This window comes from Anomaloglossus baeobatrachus, chromosome 5, assembly GCF_048569485.1.
Source record: "Anomaloglossus baeobatrachus isolate aAnoBae1 chromosome 5, aAnoBae1.hap1, whole genome shotgun sequence".
NCBI lineage: Eukaryota > Metazoa > Chordata > Amphibia > Anura > Aromobatidae > Anomaloglossus > Anomaloglossus baeobatrachus.
The window spans coordinates 488,333,976-488,360,421 of record NC_134357.1 but is presented as its reverse complement, the minus strand read 5'-3'; the positions used below and the strand labels follow the sequence as shown (position 1 = coordinate 488,360,421).

Below are 26,446 nucleotides of genomic sequence, written 5' to 3'. Positions count from 1 at the left end.
CCGGACTTCCTGGAAGGCTTGACGACTGCGTGTGCCGCCTTGGTGATTGATGTATGCCACCGCTGTGGAATTGTCCGACTGAATTCGGATCTGCTTGCCTGCCAGCCACTGCTGGAACGCTTTCAGGGCAAGATACACTGCCCGAATTTCCAGAACATTGATCTGAAGCGAGGACTCTTGCCGGGTCCACGTACCCTGAGTCCTGTGGTGGAGAAAAACCGCTCCCCATCCTGACAGACTCGCGTCTGTCGTGACTACTTCCCAGGATGGGGGAAGGAAGGATTTCCCCTTCGATAATGAAGTGGGAAGAAGCCACCACCGAAGGGAGGCTTTGGTCGCCTGAGAGAGGGAGACGGTCCTGTCGAGGGACGTCGGCTTCCTGTCCCATTTGCGTAGGATGTCCCATTGAAGGGGACGCAGGTGAAACTGCGCGAAAGGGACTGCTTCCATTGCTGCCACCATCTTCCCCAAGAAGTGCATGAGGCGCCTCAAGGGGTGTGACTGGCCTTGAAGGAGAGACTGTACCCCTTTCTGTAGTGACTGCTGTTTGATCAGCGGAAGCTTCACTATCGCTGAGAGGGTATGAAACTCCATGCCAAGGTACGTCAGCGATTGGGCCGGTGTCAGATTTGACTTTGGAAAATTGATGATCCACCCGAAATTCTGGAGAGTCTCCAGGGTAACGTCGAGGCTGTGTTGGCATGCCTCTTGAGAGGGTGCCTTGATCAACAGATCGTCCAAGTACGGGATCACAGAATGACCCTGAGAATGGAGGACCGCTACTACAGTAGCCATAACCTTGGTGAAAACCCGTGGGGCTGTTGCCAGGCCGAATGGTAGTGCCACGAACTGCAGGTGTTCGTTTTCCATGGCGAAGCGCAAGAAGCGTTGGTGCTCTGGGGCAATCGGAACGTGGAGATAAGCATCTTTGATATCGATCGATGCAAGGAAATCTCCCTGGGACATTGAGGCGATGACGGAACGGAGGGATTCCATCCGGAACCGCCTGGTCTTTACGTGTTTGTTGAGAAGTTTCAGGTCCAGGACAGGACGGAAGGACCCGTCCTTCTTTGGGACCACAAACAAGTTGGAGTAAAAACCGTGGCCCTGTTGCTGAAGAGGAACAGGGACCACCACTCCTTCTGCCTTCAGGGTGCCCAGCGCCTGCCGAAGAGCCTCGGCTCGCTCGGGAGGCGGAGAGGACCGGAAGAATCGAGTCGGGGGACGAGAGATGAACTCTATCTTGTAACCGTGAGAGAGAATGTCTCTCACCCAGCGGTCTTTTATTTGTGGCAGCCAGGTGTCGCAAAAGCGGGAGAGCCTGCCACCGACCGAGGATGCTACTAGAGGAGGTAGAAAGTCATGAGGCAGCCGCTTTGTTAGCGGTGCTCCCAATGGCCTTTTTAGGACGTGACTTAGACCGCCATGCATCAGAGTTCCTTTGTTCTTTCTGAGACCTTTTGGACGAGGAGAATTGGGACCTGCCCGCGCCCCGAAAGGACCGAAACCTCGACTGCCCTCTCCTCTGTTGGGAGAGGTTCTGCTTGGGCTGGGGTAAGGATGTATCCTTTCCCTTGGATTGTTTGATGATTTCATCCAGGCGCTCGCCAAAGAGCCTGTCGCCAGAAATTAGCAAACCGGTTAAACGCTTTTTGGAAGCGGAATCTGCCTTCCACTCCCGTAGCCACAAGGCCCTGCGGACTACTACCGAATTGGCGGTCGCAACTGCCGTATGGCTCACAGAGTCCAGGACAGCATTCATAGCGTAAGACGCAATTGCCGAGGTCTGGGAGGTAATGGAAGCCACTTGTGGCGCGGCCGCTTCAATTTTCGCTTGACCTGCTGATATAGCTTGTAGCGCCCATACGGCTGCGAATGCTGGGGCAAAAGAAGCTCCGATAGCTTCATAGATGGATTTCATCCAGAGCTCCATCTGCCTGTCAGTGGCATCTTTAAGCGAGGCCCCATCTTCCACTGCAAGTATGGATCTAGCCGCCAGTCTGGAGATTGGAGGATCCACTTTGGGACATTGAATCCAACCTTTAACCACTTCCGGGGGAAAAGGATAACGTGTATCCTTAAGGCGCTTAGAGAAAACGCTTATCCGGACAAGCATGGTGATTCTGGATTGCCTCTCTGAAATCAGAGTGGTCTAGAAACATACTCTGTGTACGCTTGGGGAACCTGAAGCGAAATTTCTCCTGCTGAGAATCTGACTCCTCCGCCGGAGGGGCTGAGGGAAGAATATCCAGCAACTGATGAATGGATGCAATAAGATCATTCACTATGGCGTCCCCGTCTGGAGAATTAAGATTGAGAGCGCTCCCAGGATCAGAATCCTGATCAGCTGTCTCCGCATCATCAACCAGAGAATCCCCCCGCTGAGACCCTAAACAATATGATGTCGAGGGAAATTCTAAGCGGGCCCGCTTAGACGATCTGGGGCTAGGTTCTAAGTCCGAACCCTCCGTCTGGGATGTATGAGATACCCCGTGAGGACATTGTTGGTCCAACTGAGGGGGGTCAGGGAACAATGATTCAACAGAGTCCCTTTGCTGAGATACCGGTCTGGACTGCAAGGCTTCTAGTATCTTAGCCATAGTCTCAGAGAGTTGATCCTTAAAGGCTGCAAACTCAGTCCCCGTCACCTGGACAGTGTCAACAGGTGGCTCCCCCTGGGCCCCTCTTAGCAGAGGATCCGGCTGAGGAAGTGTCACAGGGGTCGAACACTGTACACAATGAGGGTCAATGGAACCTGCCGGTAGTGGGGTCTTACAAGCGGCGCAGGCAGCATAATAAGCCTGTGTTTTGGCACCCCTGCCTTTTGTGGGCGCCATGCTATAGTTTTCCCTGAGTAACACAATAGGGTATATAGCCAGAAAGAACTGTGCTCATACAGTGTAAATTATATACAGTACACAAATAATGTACCAATACAATACAGCACCATGGGGCTAGCACCACATGTGCTGCTTACCAGCCGCCTAAGCGGTTGTGAGGCCACCAGAGACCGTGTCTGGGTCTCCCATGAATATGTCCCTCTCTGCAGCGTCGGTGGAGCTGACAGGAATGGCTGCGGCGTCCTGACGAGCTGAGGAAGCTGTGGGCGTGGCCTAGAAAGAGCGCGAAACGGGCGCTCATACTGTGCACAGTGAGGGGAGTGGAGCATGTAAATCATACTCCAGCCCTCATTGCTGCTCGCTCCGTGCAGCGTCCCGCCCTTCCCCCTGCCTGTCAGGGCTGAGGGCGGGAGAAAAGAAGGGAAACTAGGCCGCAATGAAGCCGGGGACTGTAGTAATAAACGCGGCCGCCGTAAAAGCGCGGTCGCGTGAAAGTCCCCGGCGAACTATAAGTCCCAGCCGCGCCGCAGTGTCCCGTGGCAACGGCGGTCAGTGCGGTAGCCCTTACATATAAACACACTCAGCGACGCTGAGTGTGTAATGGCACATATAGACCCGGTCAGCGCCGCGGTCCCCGGTGCACTAGCACACCCAGCAAAGCTGAGGTGATGCCGTGCGCGGTCCCCCTAGGGATACAGAGTACCTCTAAGATGCAGGGCCATGTCCCTGAACGGTATCGGCTCCTATCCATCAGGCTCCACAGGAGTTGTGGATGAAGCCCGGTCTCAGTGCCTGGAGACTGATAAGATCTCACTTCCACCAGAGCCCTGAGGGGGATGGGGAAGGAAAACAGCATCCTGCCTATGTACCCGCAATGGATACCTCAACCTTAACAACACCGCCGACAAGAGTGGGGTGAGAAGGGAGCATGCTGGGGGCCCTATATGGGCCCACTTTTCTTCCATCCGACCTAGTCAGCAGCTGCTGCTGACTAATCTGTGGAGCTGTGCTTGCATGTCTGCCTCCTTCGCACAAAGCAAAAAACTGAGGAGCCCATGGGAGCACGGGGTGTGTATAGGCAGAAGGGGAGGGGCTTAACACTTTTGAGTGTAATACTTTGTGCTGCCTCCGGAGGCATAGCCTATACACCCAATTGTCTGGGTCTCCCAATAGAGCGAAAAAGAAAAACTGATTGAGTCCGCCTCCGGCTCAGGGTGTATACTGCTGGGGAGGAGCTAACTTTTTCTGTCTACTTAGTGTCAGCCTCCTAGTGACAGCAGCATAACCCATGGTCCTGTGTCCCCCAATGAAACGATAGAGAAAAATAGTTTTACTCTTATCTAAATGGTGAAAAAAAATTCAAAAGTTTGCAAAAAAAAATAAATTGCGCTTTGATGGCTATTTTCCGAGCCCGTAGCGTAATTTTTCATGATCTGGGCTCAGTGATGGCTTATTTCTTGTGTGTGTCTTGAGCTAATGTTTTAGTTATACTATTTTTGCGTAGATGTGATGTCTTGATCACCTGTTATTGCAATTTAATGCAATGTTGCGGCGACCCAAAAAAAACATAATTCTGGGGGTTTGGTTGTTTTTTCTCTCGCTACACCATGTACCGATCAGATGAATTGTTTTATATTTCTATTTATATAGATCGGACATTTCTGAACTCGGCAATACCAAATATGTGTGGGGGGGTATTGTTTTATTTTTAATGGGGCAAAAGTGAGGTGATTTGAATTTTTTAGTTTTTTTTTATTTTTCATATTTTTAAAAAACTTTTCTTTTTACTTTTTTTTTTTTATTGATTTTACTACTTAATGCCTGCACAGTCAGATCGCTTCTGTTGACCAGAGCATCGCTGGATCAGGAGAAATGCTGATCTTCTTTGAGTGTCAGTGCTCTGCCGCCATTCACAGGAAGTGAGTCATGACAGTGACTGGGTCATCAGATGACACCACACTGCCATGGCAACCAATCACCGCCCCGTGATCAATCAGGGAACAGCGCGATCCCTGCCGGAGTGCGATAAATCGTGCTGTCAGAGTTTGACAGCGCAATCCAAGGGGTTAACAGGTCTGTTAGCTGCACATGTCGGCTAATCAGATCAGCTGCATGAATCCACTTGTTGAGAGGGAGACGCAAGAACGTGTGTATATATACGTCACAGGTCATTAAGGGGTTAATATGGAGTCAATCCCCACTTTGCGGATAGAACAGCTGCCACTCTTTTGGGAAGACTTTCTCCAACATTTTGTGTCTGTGGGAATTTTTGCCCCTTCATCCAGAAGAGCATTTGTGAAGTAATGCTATTGGGGAGAGGACGTTCTAGTTCATCCTAAAGATGTTGATTGTGGTTGAGGTCCTGTGCAGCAGGTCAGGTTCTTCCACCAAAGTCCCCCTACATGTCTGTATAGACCGTGGCATCTGGAACAGTCATGTGGAACAGAAAAGGTCCTTCCCCAAAATGTTCTACAAAGGTGAAATCTACAATGATCCAAAATGTATTGCACTGAAGCATAAAGATTTCCCTACTACTGAAAAACACCCCGATTATCCCTCCACCACCAAACTTTACAACGGGCACAATGCAGGTGGGTAAAGCTGTGTGCCAATGATCAGGGTTCACAGCGTTTTGGACGCAGTGTGTTTTTGCTGAGTACAAATTGCTGCATTGTACAGTACAAGCACAGTGGCTGAATGAGATTTATAGAAATCTCCTGCCCATTGTGCTTGTTTTTCCCACAGCTTAACTGACCTGTGGCACGGCTTCCTGAGCCGCAGCACGTCAGTTTATTGTTGAGGAGCCACGAGTATTCTCCACAGGAAGAACAGAGAGATAGACCGCAGCGGGCCGAACCCTGATTGCGGACACGGGCAGCTGCAGAGAACATTCGCGGTCCCGCAGGAGAGGACATGCTGCGTCCAGGACACAGCATGGTCGGATCGTGTGCACATACCCTAATATTCTCCATCCACCAAACCCAGCCTCATCCATCAGACACATACCCTGTTTCCCCGAAAATAAGACTGTCTTATATTTTTTTTTTTGCCCTGAAAAAAGCACTATGTCTTATTTTCAGGGGGTGTCTTATTCTCGAGGAGATATGGTTGGGGGTAAGTTTACCCCCCACAAAAAGTAGACCCCCCCCATCCCAGGATCGTCATACTTACCAGCCCAGGGCGTCTGTATAGCTCCCAGATCCTTCTGTGATCTCCCATCAGGTACGCTGCATGCCTCCCCTGCGTCTGGCCAGCATCAGATCTCACACACACACACACACACACACACACACACACACACACACTCTCTCTTCTCCCTGTGATCTCCCTGCAGCTGTGCTCCCCTGCGTCTGGCTGACATCAGATCACTCACTCACTCACATACACCCACCCCACTTCTTCCCACCCACCCCACGATCCCAGCAGCTGTGCTGCACGCCGTGCTCCTCTGCCTCCTGCCAACACTCACAGATCCGATCGCTTACGTTCACACACAGTCACAAATCAGACAGTATACACGCACACAGCTGATCGCATACACACACACACACACACACACCCCACTTCTCCCTGTGCCCTCCGGCGGGCGGTCCCAGCAGCTGTGCTGCACGCCGTGCTCCTCTGCCTTCTGCCGACACTCACAGATCCGATCGCATACACTCACACATCAGAACACACTCACACATCAGACAGCATACACTCACACACACACCCCACTTCTCCCTGTGCTCTCCGGTGGGCGGTCCCAGCAGCTGTGCTGCACGCCGTGCTCCTCTGCCGACACTCACAGATCCGATCGCATACACTCACACACACTGACGATATCGCACATACGCGCTCACACACTCACAACATCCGGAGATACCACATGCTTCCGGCCATGTGATCCTCGGCAGGTCCTGGAAGGTCACTGCATGCACGCACAGTATCGCCGCCGATAAGCAAGCGATATCAGTGGATGTTGTGATTGTGTGGATGCGATCTGATGTGTGTGTGAGAGTGAGTAAGTGTGATCTGATGTGTGTGTGTCTGTTCTTATGTGTGTGTGTGTGTGTGTTCCGCCGCTGCAGGACCTTGATGTGCTCACCTGCTCCTGGTCGGCGTCTGGTGAGTATGACTGCGGGGTCTTCTTTCTTCTGTCTTCTCTCTTCTGGGGGTGCCCGCTGCCTATAATGAAGTGTCCTGCAGTGTCTTTAAATGTATCACTGCTGCATGACACTTCATTATTGACCGCAGCTATGTCTTATTTTCAGGGGATGTCTTATATTAAAGCTTCCCTGAAAACTCCTGGGATGTCTTATTTTCGGGGGATGTCTTATTTTCGGAGAAACACGGTATTAGGCTACTTTCACACTTGCGTTGGACGGCTTCCGTAGCATTGCGTTGTGTGACGGATGCAACGGATGCTACAGACCGTACAAAACAACGGAAAGCTTTTTTTTTTTTTCTTCTTCTTTACAGAGCCAAGCGGGGAAGTGTCGGGCTCCCTGCACACGTAGCGAGGGTAAATATCGGCAAAGCACTTTGCTTGGTTACCCGATATTTACCTTGGTTATGGGTGCAGGGAGCCAGAGAGAGCATGCGCAGTGAAATCCTACGGATTGCGCTGCTCAAAAAAACGTTACATGCTGCATTCCTCCCGCCCGGCGCAGCGTCAAAATAACGACGCTGCGTCGTCCAGCGGATGCAACGCTTGCGTTACAGTGCGTCGTCCATACAAGTCTATGGAGAATAGCGCAGTGCGTTAACGGACTGCGCTATTCTCCATAGTGACGGACTGCGCTGAACACAAGTGTGAAAGTACTATTAAGTGTAATCTGTCACTGCTATGTCACTGCAATTAACACGTTTCCTCCAGAGTCCAGTAGTGGCAGCTTTACCCCGCTCCATCCAACACATGGTATTGTGTATGGTGATGTATCCGTGCTGCAGCTGCTCGGCCATGAAGCTCCCGGCGGGTGCACTGTTTATGCTGATGTAACCAGGCGAGGTCTGGACTCTGCAGTTATGGAGTCAGCAGTTAGCGCCTTCTGCCCTCTGCACCTCAGCACTCTGTTCCCCCGCTCAGTAATGTTACGGGGTCTCCATTCTGTGACTGAGTTGCTGCTGTTCCTACCACTTCTCAATAACATCAATCGTTTTTTGATGCGTTTTTTCGACGCAGGTGCGTTTTTGTGCGTTTTTAGCAGCCAAAAACGCACAAAAACGCAGCGTCAAAAAGACGCAGTGTGCGAACCTAGCCTAAGGGTGCATGCCCACGATCAGTGTTTGCAGCATTTTGGACGCAGTAAGCTTCAGCTGCATTTCTTGAAATCCTGTGCCCACTGTGCTTGTTTTTTCTGCAGCAAACACTGACCTGCGGTGCAGCTATCCAGACCGTAGCATGTCAATTGTTTGCTGTGGAATCGCATGCGTCCTCCGTAGGGAGAGCACAAGCAGGAGACCACAGCGCACGGAACCCTGATCATGGGTACTGACAGCTGTGGTCTCCTGCGGAGGAGACTTGCGGCCCTGCAGGTCAGGACCTGCTGCGTCCAGGACGCAGTGAGTCCTGATCGTGGGCACATACCCTCGTGGGCACGCTGCGTCCTGGACACGGCGGGTCCTCTGCAGGAGACTGCAGCTGCCTATGCCCACGATCCGGGCTCGGGCAGTTGCGGTCTCTCGATGTGTTCTCCCTGCAGAGAACACTTGCGTCTTTGCAGCAAATAATTGACATGCTTGTGGCTCGAAGAGCCGCACCGCATGTCAGATTACGCTGCAGGCAGTACACACGCACAGTGGGCACGGGATTTCTAGAATTCCCATCCACTGTGCTTGTACTGTACATCACAGCGTTGTGGACGCAGCTGAAACACGCTGAGTCCGAAACACTGTGACCCCTGATCATGGGCGAGCAGTCTAAGGCTATGTGCACACTGGGAAATGGAATTTTCTTGAGAAAATTCTGCATGCTCTCAAAGATTACCGCACCCGCGGTAAAAAACCGCGGCAAACCGCACCCGAAAACCGCATGCGGTTTGCCGCGGTTTGCTGCGGTTTCACCGCGGTATTGTTCGCGGTATTGCCGCGGTTTTGCCGCGTGCGGGTTGGGATGTGCTTTATTGCATTCAATGTAATAAAGCACATTGAAAGAAAAGAAAAAAAAAGTCATTTAATTCTGAGATAGTAGATAGATAGACAGAAGAATAGATAGAGGGATAGATAGATAGACAGACAGATAGAGGGATAGATAGATAGAGGGATAGATAGAGGACAGATCGCTGCATTTCCCACGGTCGGCAGTGAGTTCACATTACCGGCTGTGGGAAATGACCGGTAATTACCTCTGCTGTCTGCTGCATTCATTCAGCGCTGTGTCTGTGACAGTCGCGGCTGGATGTAAGCAGCGCAGGACGCCGGAGCCGGAGCTGTGGATTATGCTGGAGCGGTGGATTACGCCGGAGCTTTGCTTGGGGGGGTTAATAAAATGGTGAACGAGGCTTTTTTGTGTTTTATTTAAAATAAAGGATTTCATAGTATCATAGTATCATAGTTTTTAAGGTTGAAGGGAGACTCTAAGTCCATCTAGTTCAACCTGTAGCCTAACATGTTGATCCAGAGGAAGGCAAAAAAACCCCAATGTGGCAAACAAGTTCCAATGGGGAAAAAATTTCCTTCCTGACTCCACATCCGGCAATCAGACTAGTTCCCTGGATCAATACCCTGTCATAAAATCTAATATACATAACTGGTAATATTACATTTTTCAAGAAAGGCGTCCAGGCTCTGCTTAAATGTTAGTAGTGAATCACTCATTACAACATCATGTGGCAGAGAGTTCCATAGTCTCACTGCTCGTACAGTAAAGAATCCTCGTCTGTGATTATGATTAAACCTTCTTTCCTCAAGACGTAGTGGATGCCCCCGTGTTCCAGTCGCAGGCCTTGGTGTAAAAAGATCTTTGGAAAGGTCTCTGTACTGTCCCCTCATATATTTATACATTGTGATTAGATCCCCCCTAAGCCTTCGTTTTTCCAAACTAAATAACCCCAAGTTTAATAACCTGTCTTGGTATTGCAGCCCACCCATTCCTCTAATAATCTTGGTGGCTCTTCTCTGCACCCTCTCTAGTTCAGCTATGTCCTTCTTATATATCGGTGACCAGAATTGTACACAGTATTCTAAGTGTGGTCGCACTAGTGACTTGTACAGAGGTAGAACTATATTTTTTTCATGAACACTTATACCTCTTTTAATACATCCCATTATTTTATTAGCCCTGGCAGCAGCTGCCTGACACTGTCCACTAAAGTGAAGTTTACCATCCACCAATACACCCAAGTCTTTTTCTGTGTCTGTTTTACCCAGTGTTCTACGATTAAGTACATAATCATAAATGTTATTTCCTCTACCCAAGTGCATGACCTTACATTTATCTACATTAAACTTCAATTGCCACTTCTCAGCCCAATCCTCCAATTTACATAAATCTCCCTGTAATATAAAATTATCCTCCTCTGTATTGATTACCCTGCAGAGTTTAGTATCATCTGCAAATATTGAAATTCTACTCCGCATGCCCCCAACAAGGTCATTTATAAATATGTTGAAAAGAAGTGGGCCCAATACTGACCCCTGTGGTACCCCACTATGAACTGAGACCCAGTCCGAGTACGTACCATTAATAACCACCCTTTGTTTCCTATCACTTAGCCAGTTTTTAACCCAGTTACACATATTTTCCCCTATCCCCATTATTCTCATTTTATGTACCAACCTTTTGTGTGGCACCGTATCAAAAGCTTTTGAAAAGTCCATATACACAACATCCACTGCATTTCCCTGGTCCAGACTTGAACTTACCTCTTCATAGAAGCTGATCAAATTAGTTTGACAGGATCGATCCCTCATAAACCCATGTTGATACTCTGTCATAAGGTTATTTTTCTTGAGATACTCCAATATAGCATCTCTCAAGAAACCCTCAAGGATTTTACCAACCGTAGAGGTTAAACTTACCGGCCTATAATTTCCCGGCTCAGTTTTTGTCCCCTTTTTGAATATTGGCACCACATTTGCTATGCGCCAGTCCTGCGGTACCGACCCTGTTATTAAGGAATCTGAGAAGATTAAAAATAATGGTCTATCTATCACAGAACTCAATTCCTGTAGTACTCTGGGGTGTATGCCATCCGGGCCCGGAGATTTGTCAACCTTAGTGATTTCGAGGCGGCGGCGTACTTCCTGCTGGGTTAAGCAGGTAATATTCAAGTGTGAATTTATGGTATCACTGGTCATGTCATCTGCCATGGCATTTTCTTGTATAAAAACCGTAGAAAAAAAGTCATTCAGCAGGTTGGCTTTACCCTCATCCCCTTCCACCATTTCACCAAGACTATTTTTAAGGGGGCCAACACTATCGCTTTTCAGTTTTTTACTGTTTATGTAGTTAAAGAATATTTTAGGATTATTTTTACTTTCTCTCGCAATGAGTCTCTCTGTCTCAAACTTAGCTAACTTAATTTGCTTTTTACATATTTTATTTAATTTTCTATAATTATATAATGCCTCATCACTACCTACCCTCTTTAATTCTTTTAAGGCTTTCTGTTTTTCTTTTATTGCTTCCCTTACAGCTCTATTTAGCCATAGGGGTTTCCTCCTATTTCTAGCATGTTTGTTCCCATAGGGTATATTTTCTGCACAAGCCCTATTCAGGATGCTCATAAAAGTCTCCCATTTGCTTTGTGTACTTTTATTACTTAGTACATCATCCCAGTTTATTGCACTAAGATCATCTCTCAACCGTTTAAAATTTGCTTTCCTGAAGTTTAGTGTCCTTGTAGCACCTCTACTAGACATCTTACTAAAGAATACATGAAAACTTATTATTTTGTGATCACTATTCCCCAAGTAACCCCCAACTTGTATATTTGATATGCGGTCTGGCCTATTGGTTAGTACAAGGTCTAGTAGTGCTCCCCCTCTTGTGGGGTCCTGTACCATTTGTGAAAGGTAATTATCTTTCATTGTTATCAAAAATCTATTTCCTTTGCTGGAACTGCAAGTTTCTGTTCCCCAATTTATATCAGGATAGTTAAAGTCCCCCATAATAATTACCTCTCCGAGACTCGCTGCTTTATCAATTTGCTTTATGAGGAGATTCTCTACCTCTTCCATAATATTCGGCGTCTTATAACACACCCCTATCAGTATTTTATTATTCATTCTCCCCCCCCTTATCTCCACCCATAGGGACTCTACATTCTCAGTACCCTCACATATGTTGTCACGCAGGATGGGTTTTAAGGATGATTTTACATATAGACACACACCTCCCCCTCGCTTATTTGTACGGTCATTCCTGAATAGGCTATAACCCTGTAAATTAACAGCCCAGTCATAGCTCTCATCCAGCCATGTCTCTGATATCCCCACTATATCATAATTTTCTTCCAACAATATTAATTCTAATTCCTCCACCTTATTTGTGAGGCTTCGGGCATTAGTGTACATGCACGTTACGTATGACTCTGTACCTGTATTCCTGCTTACTGTATTAACTGTCCTAACCCTTCCCCCCGTACCACCCCCAATTTCATTACTTGTGCCCTGGTCACTATCTGCACTACATTCCCCTTCTATAAAGTGAATACCCTCGCCCCCCATTCCTAGTTTAAACACTCCTCCAACCTTCTAGCCATTTTCTGCCCCAGCAGAGCTGCACCTTCCCCATTAAGATGCAGCCCATCCCTAGCATAGAATCTGTAGCCAACTGAAAAGTCGGCCCAATTCTCCAGGAACCCAAAACCCTCTTTCCTACACCAAGGGTACAGTATCATAGTATCATAGTATCATATTTTTCGGTGTCTGTGTTTTATTCACTTTACTTACGGGTTGATCATGTCAGCTGTCACATAGACGCTGCCATGATCAAAGCCTGGAGTTAATGGCGGTGATCCACCACCATTAACCCCTTGTATTACCTTGCTGCCACTGCTACACGGCAGCAAGAAGAGCCGGGGACACGCCGGTGCTGCCGCATAATGGATGCGACAGTGCTGGGGCAGCTGCGGCTGATATTCTCGGCTGCGGGAGGGGGAGTGAGGCGGGGGACATTAACCCTGCCCCTCTCCCTCCCCAGCCTGAGAATACCGGGCCGCCGCTGTGTGCTTACCTCGGCTGGAAGGTAAATATGCAGCGGAGCCCACGTTCTTTGTTTTCTATATTTCCGTTTTCTTTCTATGTGTGTTCTATGTGTCTGTGATGTCTGTGATCTGTGTGTGTGTGTTTACTCTCTGCTCCGCTTCCTCTTCCTGTAATGACATCACTTCCCTGCAAACCGCAGACAGGCGATGTACATTACCGGAGGTAAACCGCGAAATACCGCAGGGAATAACGCAGGAAAACGCAGTGAACCGCACAGAATTTGCTGCCTGCGTTATGCCCTGCGGGATTTCATGATTAACATTGGAGTCAATGGAGTGAAATCGCGCAGCGATGTGCGGAAAAGAAGTGACATGCACTTGTTTTTGCTGCGGGAATCCCACAGCAAAACATGCAGCTGTCAAATTCCGCATAGTGCGCACAGGATTTTTTTTCTCCATAGGATTTGCTGGTGATTCACTGCAGAGATGTTATGAACATTTTCTGCAGCGAAACATGCAGCAAATCCGCGGAAAATCCGCGGCAAAATCCGGTAAGTGCGGACATAGCCTTAGGAGGGAAGAAATGTCAGGAACAATCTTTTTACCACAGTGGCCTCTATTACAGGATGCGCTGGTATCAGTGAGCTCTGCGCCAGTAGTCATTTTGTCAGGTTAGTTAAATTTGTAAAAAAAAAAAAATAGTTGTTCACCTCAGTTACTGTCCTCCTCAGTCACGGCAAATTTGTAAACAAACAACTGTTAACATCCATATTTCCACATTTTCACCTCGGAAATTAAAAATGGCGCTACTTCTATAACTACCCCACAGCAATAAGTATGTGACCAGTAATGACATAAAGGAGGTCAGAAAGACGCTGCCGTCATATTTCCTGCAGCTCCACAGTAGAAAAAAAACGATAAACGGTAAAGGATATCGCTCTCCCCACTCCATTTCCCGCCCGCCGTTCTCCCGTTACCATGACAACCGCAGCTTCCACACAGCCAGCCTCACGTCAGGGAGAAAAGCCCGCCATTTACTCACCGGAACGTCAGCGCTATGTTCATTGGGTAACGAGATCCAGGCCACGCCCCTAAGTCCCGAGTAAGAGCGCATATCGTGAAGGGGAGTGATTTATGCTAATAAGCATATTGATTGACAGGGGGCGTGGTTAGGACTACACGTGGCTGCGCTGATTTACTGAACGGGCCTTCTGCTGCTAAGAGGGAGATTGCTGGAACTTGTAGTTCACTAGCAAAATGTAGATAAGTAGAGGAAAGGCAGCACAAATAAAAGGGGGAGGGCAATATTTTACTGACAGTCCTAATACATTTTAACCTTCAGAATCAGGACGTTTTCAGAAGACCAAAAATTTGATTCCAAATCATTTTGTTGCTGCACTATGGGATCAGACAACGCATAAAATTGCAGCCATTTCACAAGCAAAATACTGACAGCCACTTATTTTGCCTGTGTAACTTATGGTGACATCACACAAGCTCTGCCATATATCAGGAACACCCCACAAGCCCTGCCGTATAATGGGAACACCCCACAAGACTTACCATATACCGGGAACACCCCACAAGACTCGCCGTATACTGGGAACACCCCACAAGACCTGCCATATACTGGGAATACCTCACAAGCCTTGTCGTATACCGTGAACACCCCACAAGACCTACCATATACCGGGGACACCCCACCAGATCTGCCGTATACCAGGAACACCCCACAAGAGCCGACATATAATGGGAGCATACTAAAAGACCTACCGTATACCGAGAACACCCCACAAGACTCGCCATATACTAGGAACACCCCACAAGACTCACCATATACCAGGAACACCCCACAAGACCTACCATATACCGGGAACAACCCACAAGACCTGCAGTGAACTGGGAACACCCCACAAGACCTGCCATATACCAGGGACACCCCACAAGACTCGCCGTATACTGGGAACACCCCACAAGACTCACCGTATACTGGGAACACCCCACAAGACCTGCAGTAAACCAGGAACACCCCACAAGACCCGCCGTATACTGGGAACACTCCACAAGACCCGATGTATAACGGGAACATCCCACAAGACTCGATGTATCCGGGGAACACTCCACAAGATCTGCCGTATACCAGGAACACCCCTCAAGAGCCGACATAGTATACCGCGAACACCCCACAAGAACCAATTCAAACCAGGAATTCTGCACTAGCCCTGCCATATACCAGGAACACCCCACAAGACTCGCCGTATACCGGGAACACCCCACAAGACTCACCATATACTGGGAACACCCCACAAGCCTTGTTCTATACTGGGAGCACCCTGCAAGACTCGCCGTATACCGGGAACACTCCAAAGACTCACCATATACCGGGAACACCCCACAAGACTCGCCGTATACCGGGAACACTCCACAAGACCTACTGTATACCAAGAACACTCCACAAGACATGCCGTATACCAGGAACACCCCAGAAGAGCCGATGTATACAGGGAACACCCCACAAGAGCTGACATAGTATACCGGAAACACCCCACAAGAGCCGAATCATATCAGGGATTCTTTACAAGCCTTGCCATATACCAGGAACACCCCACAAGACTTGCCGTATACCAGGAACACCTACGAGACCTTCCATATACTGGGAACACCCCACAAGACCTACCAGATACCAAGAATATCCCACAAGACTCACCGTATACCGGGAACACCGGACAAGACTCACCATAAACCGGGAACACCGCATAAGACTCGCCGTATACTGGGAAAAGCCCACAAGACCCGACATATGCGGCAACATCCCACAAAACTGCTTGTATACCGGGAACACCCCACAAGACTCATCATATATCGGGAATACCCTACAAGACCTAATGAATACCGGGAAAACCCCATAAGCCCTCCATATACTGGGAACACCCCACAAGCCCTGCTGTATACGAGGAACACCCGACAAGATCTGATGTATACCAGAAACATCCCATAAAACCAGGGTCCGTTTTGGTCGGTCTGTGGTGTAGGTGCATATGTGTGTGCATGTGTCCGTGTGTGTGTTCAGCGTGTGCTGTCAATGTGCTATACGTGTGACATCCACATAGCACACGGACAGTGCGAACTGCTATACTCACCTGTCCCCGCCGCTGCTGTCACACTTGCTTCTGGGTCCGCGGTGCACAATGAGCGGGCCTAGAAGCAAGTGACAGAAGTGCCGAAGACAACAGCGCTGGAGACAGGCGAGTATAGAAAATCATTTTATTTCAAAAACATGTGTTTTCTCCGTTACGTGTCACACTGATGTCACACAAATTTCATCAGTGTGCAGTCCGTGTAACACCGGTGGTGTCAGAGAAAAACGGACATGTCGCCGTGTGGAGCACACAGACACGCGTCTGCTCCACACAGGCACAGGGTCCATGTCAACGGACATATGTGCAAGCCCATTGATGTTAATGTTCTACGTGTGTCCGTGTCTCTGCTTTGTGTGAAAGAGGCCTAAGGCTATGTGCGCACTCTTCGGATTTGTTTCTCCAGCGAAAAACGCACCTTTTGGCAGAAAAATGTACCTACCTGCGGAAAAAACGCACCAAAAACGTATGCGGTTTTACCACGTTATGCTGCGTTTTTGGTGTAGATTTACAATGTTTTGTCTGCGGTGTTGTCCCTGCGGTTTTTTAACATTGTGAATGGCAAAACACAGGGAAAAACTCAGAAAAATGCAGAAAAGAAGTGACATGCTACTTCTTTTTGCTGCAGAAATTCTGCAGCAATAGCTGTAAAGAAAAAAGACGTAACGTGCGCACAGCATTTTGGATTTCTCAGACTTTGCTAGGGAAGGACTGCATGAAGCTTACGAACAAACACTGCACCAATTCTGCAGCAAAAACTGCAGAAAATCCGCGGGGAAAAACGCAGTGTGCGCACAGGGCCTAAAACTGTTCTGTCCCTCTGTTATTCCTCCTGGAAATACATAAATAAATTAGCAGATGAAAAATTGCCCCAGTCAATATGATGTGTACATACACAATCTGATGCTACCACAATTGATAGCACAATCTTGGAGTGTTTACACAGATTAACCATTTTCCAGCAGGAATAACTGAGGGTGACACAATGCAGAATTCTAAGAACAATTCGTGGTCAAGTATCATGTAGATGACAACGGTTTCAAATGACAAGTGCAGCAGACACATATAAAGAATATATTTATTATAAAATTGTTTACACGTTACATACATTTGTCATACATAACTAGAAAGTGACCTCATCGATCAGGAAATCATAGTTAAAGGGGTCCTATCACCATTTCTTCCCCTATGAATTAAAAAAAAACATAAGTGAGGGTACCGGTCCTCTAAACAATGCTGGGGGTTATCCTTCATTCTGTATATCGCTCTACAGGGAAAATGGACACAGGATTCCCAGTCAGAAAGTATTCTCTCTCCTACTGCACCCCCTCCCCAGTGGCCCCATCTCAGAAGAAGGCCTCCCCAACAGAGGATTATATTATACACCAGGAATATGCATTGTCCAGGTAAATGCGATATACTCGAGCGTAATATAGCAGTAAGGGATACAGACAGACTCTGTTTACGTCCTACCAAGCCTCATTGGTCCTCCTATGTCCTCATTTCAGTCTTAGTTCTCATTTAAAGAGGACTCTTCACATGAAATAGATGTTATTTGTTTTTTAACCTGGTGTAAATGCTGCTGTTCTCCTGAATCTGGCATTGTTTTTCTTGTGTTCCTGCGCCTCTCCGTTCCTGAAGTATGCCAAATGGGCGTGGCATTATATATGGAGTCTTCTTGTAGACCACACCTACTTCGATAACCAAACTAGATTTATATACAGGGGAGATGGGGCCATATCTTAGGAATGGAGAGGAGCAGAAACAAAAGAAAAACATCACCAGATTCAGGAGAACAGCGACATTTACACTAGGTTAAAAAAATTACATACTTATTTTCAAGTGACAGGACCTCTTTAAAATCTGCTAGGGACTCACTGCCTGCCAATCACGTTGCAGAAGACTGAGAGCAGAGAAGGAGAAACGCTGCTTGGCAGAAGTCGCACCATGTCATTCCCACCTCCCTCCAGTCTTTGTGTTTTATGTCCGATTAACAGGAGCTTTAACTTTTTTCACTCTTCGCGTTTGTCCACTTTGGCTTTGCACAGCGTACGAGTCTTCCGCTGTTGAAGGTGGCCTGGCAGGTGGCATGTGCCGACCAGCATTCATCTGGTCCACAAAGGCTTCCACACCATCAAATTTAGTAGTGAGCTCTCCGAGACGTTCCTTCAAGGCATTAAATTCTTTATACAAGTCATCGAGAGCCTCGGAAAGTGACTTGATTCTAATAGGAAGAGAAGGACAAGGGTAAAATAATTAGACGGTTACAAATTTCACATTATCTATTAATGCAAAGCAGAAATGCCTAATAGTGATGAGTGAGCACTACCATGCTCAGTCCTCGTAACGATTAGTGATGAGTGAGCACTACCATGCTCAGGTGCTCGGTTCTCATAACAAGCAGTTGGATGCTTGGATGAGTGTAACTCGAGCACCTGAGTATAAAGGAACTAGAGCATTTTTTAGGAAGACATCCCGGAAAAATGCTCGAGTCCCCCATTGACTTCTATTATACTCAGGCACTTGAATCACGCCCTTCCGAGCATCCAACTGCTCGTTACAAGCACCCGAACATGGTAGTGCTCGCTCATCACTATTTCTTACGAGTACAGATTATCAGAGCATGGTAGTGCTCGCTTATCACTATTCGTTACAAGAACCGAGCATGGTGGTGCTCGCTCATCACTAGTACCCACTGACTGGCATTACTACTTGGGGTTTGGTGCCTGAGTTTTGAGTTTATGATTTAATTTTAAGCCATTTAACCCCTTCCTGATTGTGCAAATTTCCATTTTTGCCCTTTTGTTTATTCCTCCACTTCTTCCAAGAGCCATAACTTTTTTAATTTTCCAACTACACAGCTGTATGAGGACTTGGGTGTTTTTGCAGGATGACTTGCACTTTCCAATGACACCATCCATTTTATCATGTGACGTACTATCTGGAAAATATCCAACATACGTAAAAAATATCGAAAAAAGCTCAATTACGCATTTTTTTATTTTATTTCCAGAGTCTCTTATATGCTAAAAATTACTTGCCGATAGGATTCACCAAATCAGATTGATTACGGTGCTACGAAACATACAGGGTTTGTTTATTTTTTATTTAAGAAGTGAACTTTTTTTTCACAATTTGCAAAAACATTTGCTTGCGTAGCCATTTTTTGCGACCCGTAAGGATTTCAAATGTCGGATGGTGGAGCTGTGTGAGGACATTTGACATATCAATTTATTTTCTCATTACAGCATTGATCAATTGAGTTAATTTTATATTTAATAGATTGGACTTGGAGATACCCCATATATGTGTATTTTTATTTATTTTTTCTTAATTTTTAAATAGGGAAAAAGCAGGTTGATTCCAACTTGCAGGTTTTTTTTTTATACATTCTTAGGCCCGTTTCACACGTCAGTGAAAAACACAGACGTTTTTCACTGGCGTGTAAAACACGCACATGTCCCTGCGTGTGCCGAAAATCACGGCACACGTGGGTTGTCTAAGTGCAATCCGGGCTCCGTTCTCCGTGGCCCGTGATTGCACTTAGAGATTCACTCACCTGTGCCCGCTCCCGTTGTCCATGGTGCTGATCGCTCCCGCGACGCAGCATCCGGCCGGCGGTGACCCCTGCAGGAGCTGTTTCCGGGTCGGCTGTGTCGCGCATAATGAATATGCGCGACAGTAATCAGCCGGCACAGAAGGAGCAGGGAGAACGGGCTGCAGACGACATCGCTGGACGCCGGGTGAGTTAAAATGTTTTTTATTTTAAAAGCACGTTTTTTTCTGGCACGTGTTTCACGGACCACACCACTGCGTGGTCCGTGGAACATCAGTGATGCCAGAAAAAAATGGACATGTCTCCGTGCAGCAATCACGCACACGCGGGTACGCTGCACGGAGACACGTGCAGTGAAAAATCACTGACGTGTGAGCAGACCCATTCATTATAATGGGTCTGCGTATGTCAGTGATTCTGGTACGTTTAAAAAAAAGCACAAACGTACCAAAATCACTGACGTGTGAAAGGGGCCTAAAACATTTTATTTTTGTAACTGCATTTTTTAGTCCAGTCTCTTTAGGGGGACTTCAACCTGTTATAGTCAGACCGCTTGTGCTATGTACAGCAGCACTACAGTAAGTAAAAAAGTTTGAGCTTCTATGAATGCCAGATATGGGTTAACATACTGGAGTACCATCGTGACAGACACAGGGGTCTTCAGAAGACCTCCGGCTCTCATAACAACCTGTTTTGAGTAATGTGTTCAATTTAGAAAGCAGTTGAAACAATCAATTTGGTAGAAATCTGACATAGAGGCCTATCTTATTTGATGGAGGCTCACTGAAGAGGCAGATCTTATAAAAGGTAAGCAAATCAATTCAATGTTAATCAAATTTATATCAAATTTTGGATAAATTCATTGAACAAGGAATAATCAAACAAATTGCTATTCAATTAGTGAGAATCTCCCAAAAAATGCCCACCACCAATGTACAAAATTCAAAATATTACAGAGAAGGCTCACATAAGTTTAGGTACAACATCTGCCTCGGAGGTTTCTCCATAAAGACTTGCAGCTATCACATCACATTGTATAGCACAGCCAATCAAGAGGGACTATCAGAGCCTGTATAAAAGCAGAGGCAGGGAAAGCAGCAGCCACTATATAGTGAATCAGGATAGTGAGAGGACATCACAGTTTAGTAATATAGATAAGGAATTTTTAAAACACTAAATATACATTAGAAATGGTGTGTGAGAGGAGCCCAGTGAATAACAGCTAGTATTGTTTACCCATAGCCAAATATGTTGCAGTCACTTGATGTTATTAAGGGCGGCTTTGCACGTTGCAACATCGCACGTGCGATGTCGGTGAGGTCAAATCGAAAGTGACGCACATCCGGCGTCACTTTCGATATCGTAGTGTGTAAAGCCTAGATGATACGATTAACGAGCGCAAAAGCGTCGTTATCGTATCATCGGTGCAGGCTCCGACTTTTTCATAATTACGCTGCCGCGACAGGTACGATGTTTTTCCTCGTTCCTGCGGCAGCACACATCGCTGTGTATGAAGCTGCAGGAACGAGGAACATCTCCTTACCTGCCGCCGCCGGCTATACGGAAGGAAGGAGGTGGGCGGGATGTTTACATCCTGCTCATCTCCGCCCCTCCGCTCCTATTGGCCGCCTGCCGTGTGACGTCGCTATGACGCCGCACCACCCGCCCCCTTAGGAAGGAGGCGGGTCGCCGGCCAGAGCGACGGTCGCAGGGCAGGTGAGTGCATGTGAAGCTGGCGTAGCGATAATGTTCGCTACGCCAGCTATCACAAGCTATCGCTCCTGCGACGGGGGCGGGGACTATCGCGTGCAACATCGCAGCATCGGCTTGCGATGTCGCAACGTGCAAAGCCCGCCTAAGTTTGCACTATGGAGCTTGAAAGATTGTTCTTTACAGTCCTATGAAACCACTGTGTTACTCACATCTTTTGTTTGCAGAGTTGATTTACTGCGAATCATATTTTTTTATTAAAATTAAAAGAGACTGCCAAAGTCGCTCATCTCTACAATCGGTATCTTCCTAGTCATCATTATGCTAGAGAAATGTTAGAAGGTTTCTGATACTGCAAGCTGCCTCCCAGCCAGTGACAAAAGACTACAATAAAAATCAAACAAAGCTCCACACTAAGCAGATCATGTAGACGTGCAGGACGCTAAACTATGAGATTCTCACCTCCCGTAGTCCGGCAGTACAGTGTGATGATCATATAAAAGAAGGTTTCTGAACTGCGTCAGGATGGCAAATTTCCAGTTGTCCAACACATTGGTTAGATTAGCGCACCCCCGCATGTTCACTTTATCCGCTGTGGAATCAAAGAAGTGAGAAACTTCTGTTCTCTGCCCAGAACTAAAAACAGCAACCCACATCAGATGAGACTGCATCACATTGTAGATGATGAATATATGAAGGCTGTAGCTATCACCAGTTAGAAGAAAGGTTAATGGCGAATCACCCAGTATAAAGGTCAACATGCCTTAATGGAACATTTAGTAAGATGGTGTCTATAGGGTGTACTATGGTGGTCCAATACATGGAACGCCAGCAGCCTCTAAAGTGAAGGTCCCCAATTATTGTACTCAGTAAAGGCCCAGCCAAGTGTAGTTTCTGCCCGACTCTGGTAAATAAGGGAACACCTGAATGAGTAGGGTTTTTTTTTTTATAGAATTAGTGACCTATTCTAAAGAACAAGGTTGTCAGAACGTGACAATTACGGCCAACAGTCTTATGTGTATGAGGGTCTCCGACTATTCTTTGACAGAAGGTATCAGTGATGAGGAAAAGATGGGGCATGTTGAATTTTAATGCACTATTCTTGTGTCCCAAGCCAACAATAGAGGCTACAGTGGCTCTCACCATTAAAAGAAACCTGACAGGTCACCCATGCCCCCAATCAGCATTTGTCTAGTCTTAAAAAAAAAACCCCTGCCTAACAGTACCTTTATAGTGTGTGACACAAACAGTTTTTGACTTGTCCATGAGGTATTTGTTTCCCCAGACTTGTCGTCCCTCATAGTATGTTATCACACCCCTATGGGCTTGATAACATGATTTTCAAGAGCGGCAAACCTCGCGCATGCGCGCAACCTCTATCTGCACGTCTGGAAACAGAGAAAAAGCTTGCTTCTCAGCTCCTCTGTTGCCATCAGGCGTCTTCTCTGCTTCCAGACATGTGCACCTCTGAAGCTGGGAAACATACACCTCACTTCAAAGGCACAATGACCTGTAAGAAAAAAAGTTGCACGCATGCACGAGATTTGCAGAGAGCTGGCATTGACACTGGCTCTCGAAAATTATGTTATTATGCGCATAGGGGTGTGAGAGGAACGACTAGTCAGGGGAAACAAATACCCCATTGACTAGTCAAAAAGTCAATTTGTGCATTAGAAACGGACTTTGAAAATACTTTTTTTTTTTAAAGATCTGTTTATGGGTCAAACACTATAGAAGTCTTGTTAGGCAAGGTGTTTATTAAAGAATAGATAAATGCGAGTGGTTTTAGGATCATGGGGGACCTGTCAGGTTCACATTCACACTTGGCCAAGCAGTTACATGTGTACAGCAGTGTGTTGGAAGGAATATCTGTAGATCAAACAAGCAGATCTGCAGAGCCCTGATCTCTGAATTGTTGGGGGTCCCAGCAGTTGAAACCCCAGTGATCATCAAGTTGTCCACTATTCTACAAGTATGTATATATGATATTTTTTTGGTGGGGGGGGAAGGGGGTGATAAACATTTGAGTTTTCTACAAAACAATTTTAAATAACTTCAAACAAGCACAGAGTGCGCCATCCTACATTCCCCTGCCTGACCCACCATAATCACGCCATACCGAATCATTGTGGGAGTCCCACATCTCACCTTCTGATCGGTAGTCCCACTCTAATGGCTCCCGCTTCTGCTTAGAGGCTAAGCCTACTGCGAAGATCAACAATAGACATAGAAGGATCTTCTCCATGGTTGGTTCCGAGGCTGGAGGGACAAGAATGAAGGTTATTATCTGCTGGACTGACCTAAAACGATTTGGTGTAATTGAAGGAGCATCACTTGGTCCACCACCTAGACTAACAAAGCTTCTGGAATGAGTCCTAAAATATGGTGTGCAGATTCCTGTTCTTGGCTTTTGAAGATCTTCTTGGTCAAAATCTCCTATGGTAAAGACAACTGGTGGGAGTGTTGGAGGATATGACAATATCAAGTTTCTCAACTATCTGCAAGTTGTGTAAATTCTAGGTCAACCAGGGCAAGTTTTTCTGGGACTTATAGTTGTCCCTCAGCTTTTGTCGATCCCTTTTCTTGAACGTTATGAGTGGGAATGGACTGGATCCACCTGTGTGGAGTCTAAAGAACATGGAAAAAGTGTGATGACAGCGTACCACGGAGAGGAAAACGTATCTGATAAGACCCATCTGTTTTCGGGACGATGAAAGCATTCAGGACATTCTCCATCTCCTTCCTGCATTTTACTAGTCACGCTATGCACACAATGATTTCCTATAAACATATGGCACATACCCCCCCAAAAACCTAAGGAGGCAAGAGTTAGGACATAACACGAAGTCATGAGACTAGTATGTATCTTATGTAACACTACAAAATGTAAGACATAGGGGCCAAAAAGAGGAGATGGGGCCCAATCACAGAAAACAAGATGAAGCCCCCGCTTGTGCTGGGTCTTCTCATTACCATCAACTCCCATGGCCGGAGGTACATAGGAAACATTGCCTAACATCACCCGATCACTGGACAAGACCACAGAGCAATTCACTTACCAGCTATACAGGGCACACTACAATTCTCAATATAAACAACCCTTAGGCATTATATTATATGAATGGAAAACTACAACCCCCTACATGACCATAATATAATTCTATTGTAATTCGTACATTGAAAACTACAACTCCCAAGAGGATATGAAACCTAACCATTAGACAAGCCTGTTCTCCAGTCACATCTTGCTCTGCCAATAGCTGGAATCCCGTGACAAACCACCGTCTTAAAGATGTAGCAGAGCTAAGATCGTCATGACAGTTAATGACACGTTGAGCTCTGCTACATCACTATAGTTTATCTGAAAAACAGCCGGACTCTTGTGTAACTTTTTTTTTCCTGTTATGAAGGATTTTTCAGCAGATTGCCAGTACACCGCGGAGAGGAAAGCCAGTCCTTACTGGGAATATAACTCCATCTGGTTCTCATACCTGCTGCGTTGCTCCTCACACGTGTCTCTCCACCTTCCCTGGTCTCGATCCCACCAGACTTTCTCCAGTCCACGCAGTTTATAGTTCTCGCCCACTTTGGACTCCTCTATATCTCCTCCCTTTCTTGTGGGAGATCCAGCCTTTCGCTCTCTCTAGTTTGGGATAATTGGGAGCAGAATCTGGGAATTGATGTGGTCGTAATATCCTAAATTAGAAAAAAACACGGCTGCTTTCTAGTAGACAGGACCCCACACCTGTCCAAATGTATTATATCTGGTATTGCAGCTCAGCACTACAAAAGTGAATGGGGCTGCAATACCGCACACAACCTGTGGGCAGGGGTGGCACTGTTTTTGGAGACAGCTATTATGTTTCTATTACTAGATAACCTTGACTGACCAGACTGTCAGGGCAATTATTCTATTGCATAAAAAGGATCCCAGGCTCCAAGCTCGCAGCTTTGCACAGAAATGCATAGCTAGTAAACCAACATCCGAGAGAGGGCCAGACCTAGACAAGTTCTTGAAACAAGCTAGGACACAGGTTTTCTCAACAAGCCATATATATATGCGAGATTAAGACCCCTTTGGTCGTGGGAGACGAGAGTCGGAAGACCCTCAAAATGGAGGGAGGTCATACCGGAATATGAAACTGAGGACTTTTTAAAGGCCACACTGATTCAAAGAAAATTTATATCAGCTAGTAGTTACACAGATATGGCATTAATGATTTTCCATAGGGCCTACATCACCCCCTATATTCAGTCAAAAATAAACTCGAGAGCAAACTAAAATTGTTCCAAATGTGGCAAAGAGAAGACAGACTTATTTCGTCACCTTTGGGAATGTGCACAGATTAGGGGGGGGGGTCCATTCAGTTCTACAATCCAAATATAACATTAAATTTCCACTGACACCACAATGGGCTATTTTTAATATTCTGGAAGAAGACCAACTAAAACTACCAAGACATATTAAAGCAGCTCTTAGGCTCTGTGCGCACTGGGAAATGGAATTTTCTTGTGAAAATTCCGCATGCTCTCAAAGATTACCGCACCCGCGGTAAAAAAACGCGGGAAACCGCACCTGAAAACCGCATGCGGTTTGCCGCGGTTTTACCGCGGTATTATTCGCGGTATTGCCGCGGTTTTGCCGCATGCGGGTTGGGATGTGCTTTATTGCATTCAATGCAATAAAGCACATTGAAGAAAAAAAAAAAAAAAGGTCATTTAATTCTGAGATAGTAGATAGACAGAAGAATAGATAGAGGGATAGATAGATAGACAGAAGAATAGATAGAGGGATAGATAGATAGACAGACAGATAGATAGAGGGATAGATAGATAGATAGATAGATAGATGACAGATCGCTGCATTTCCCACGGTCGGCAGTGAGTTCACATTACCGGCCGTGGGAAATGACCGGTAATTACCTCTGCTGTCTGCTGCATTCAGCCTGTGTCTGTGACAGTCGCGGCTGGATGGAAGCAGTGCAGGACGCTGGAGTCGGACCTGTGGATTACGCCGGAGCTTTGTTTGGGGGGGGGGGGGGGTAATAAAAGGGTGAACGAGGCTTGTTGGTT

The 26,446-nt window shown here is 46.7% G+C and overlaps 1 protein-coding gene across 3 annotated transcripts in view; it reads right to left on the bottom strand.

The window, feature by feature from the left end:
* FAAP100 (FA core complex associated protein 100) overlaps positions 1–13,976 on the bottom strand; it is a 188,367-nt gene extending 174,391 nt beyond the window's left edge. For 2 of the 3 annotated variants that reach the window (XM_075350696.1, XM_075350698.1), the window contains exon 1: positions 6,012–6,128. The gene's annotated coding sequence lies outside the window, so the exon portion shown is untranslated. Of the gene's footprint in view, positions 1–6,011; positions 6,129–13,947 lie in introns of those variants that run through there. The other variant, XM_075350697.1, reaches the window with a different exon arrangement.
* Between the last annotated feature and the right edge of the window lie 12,470 nt (positions 13,977–26,446).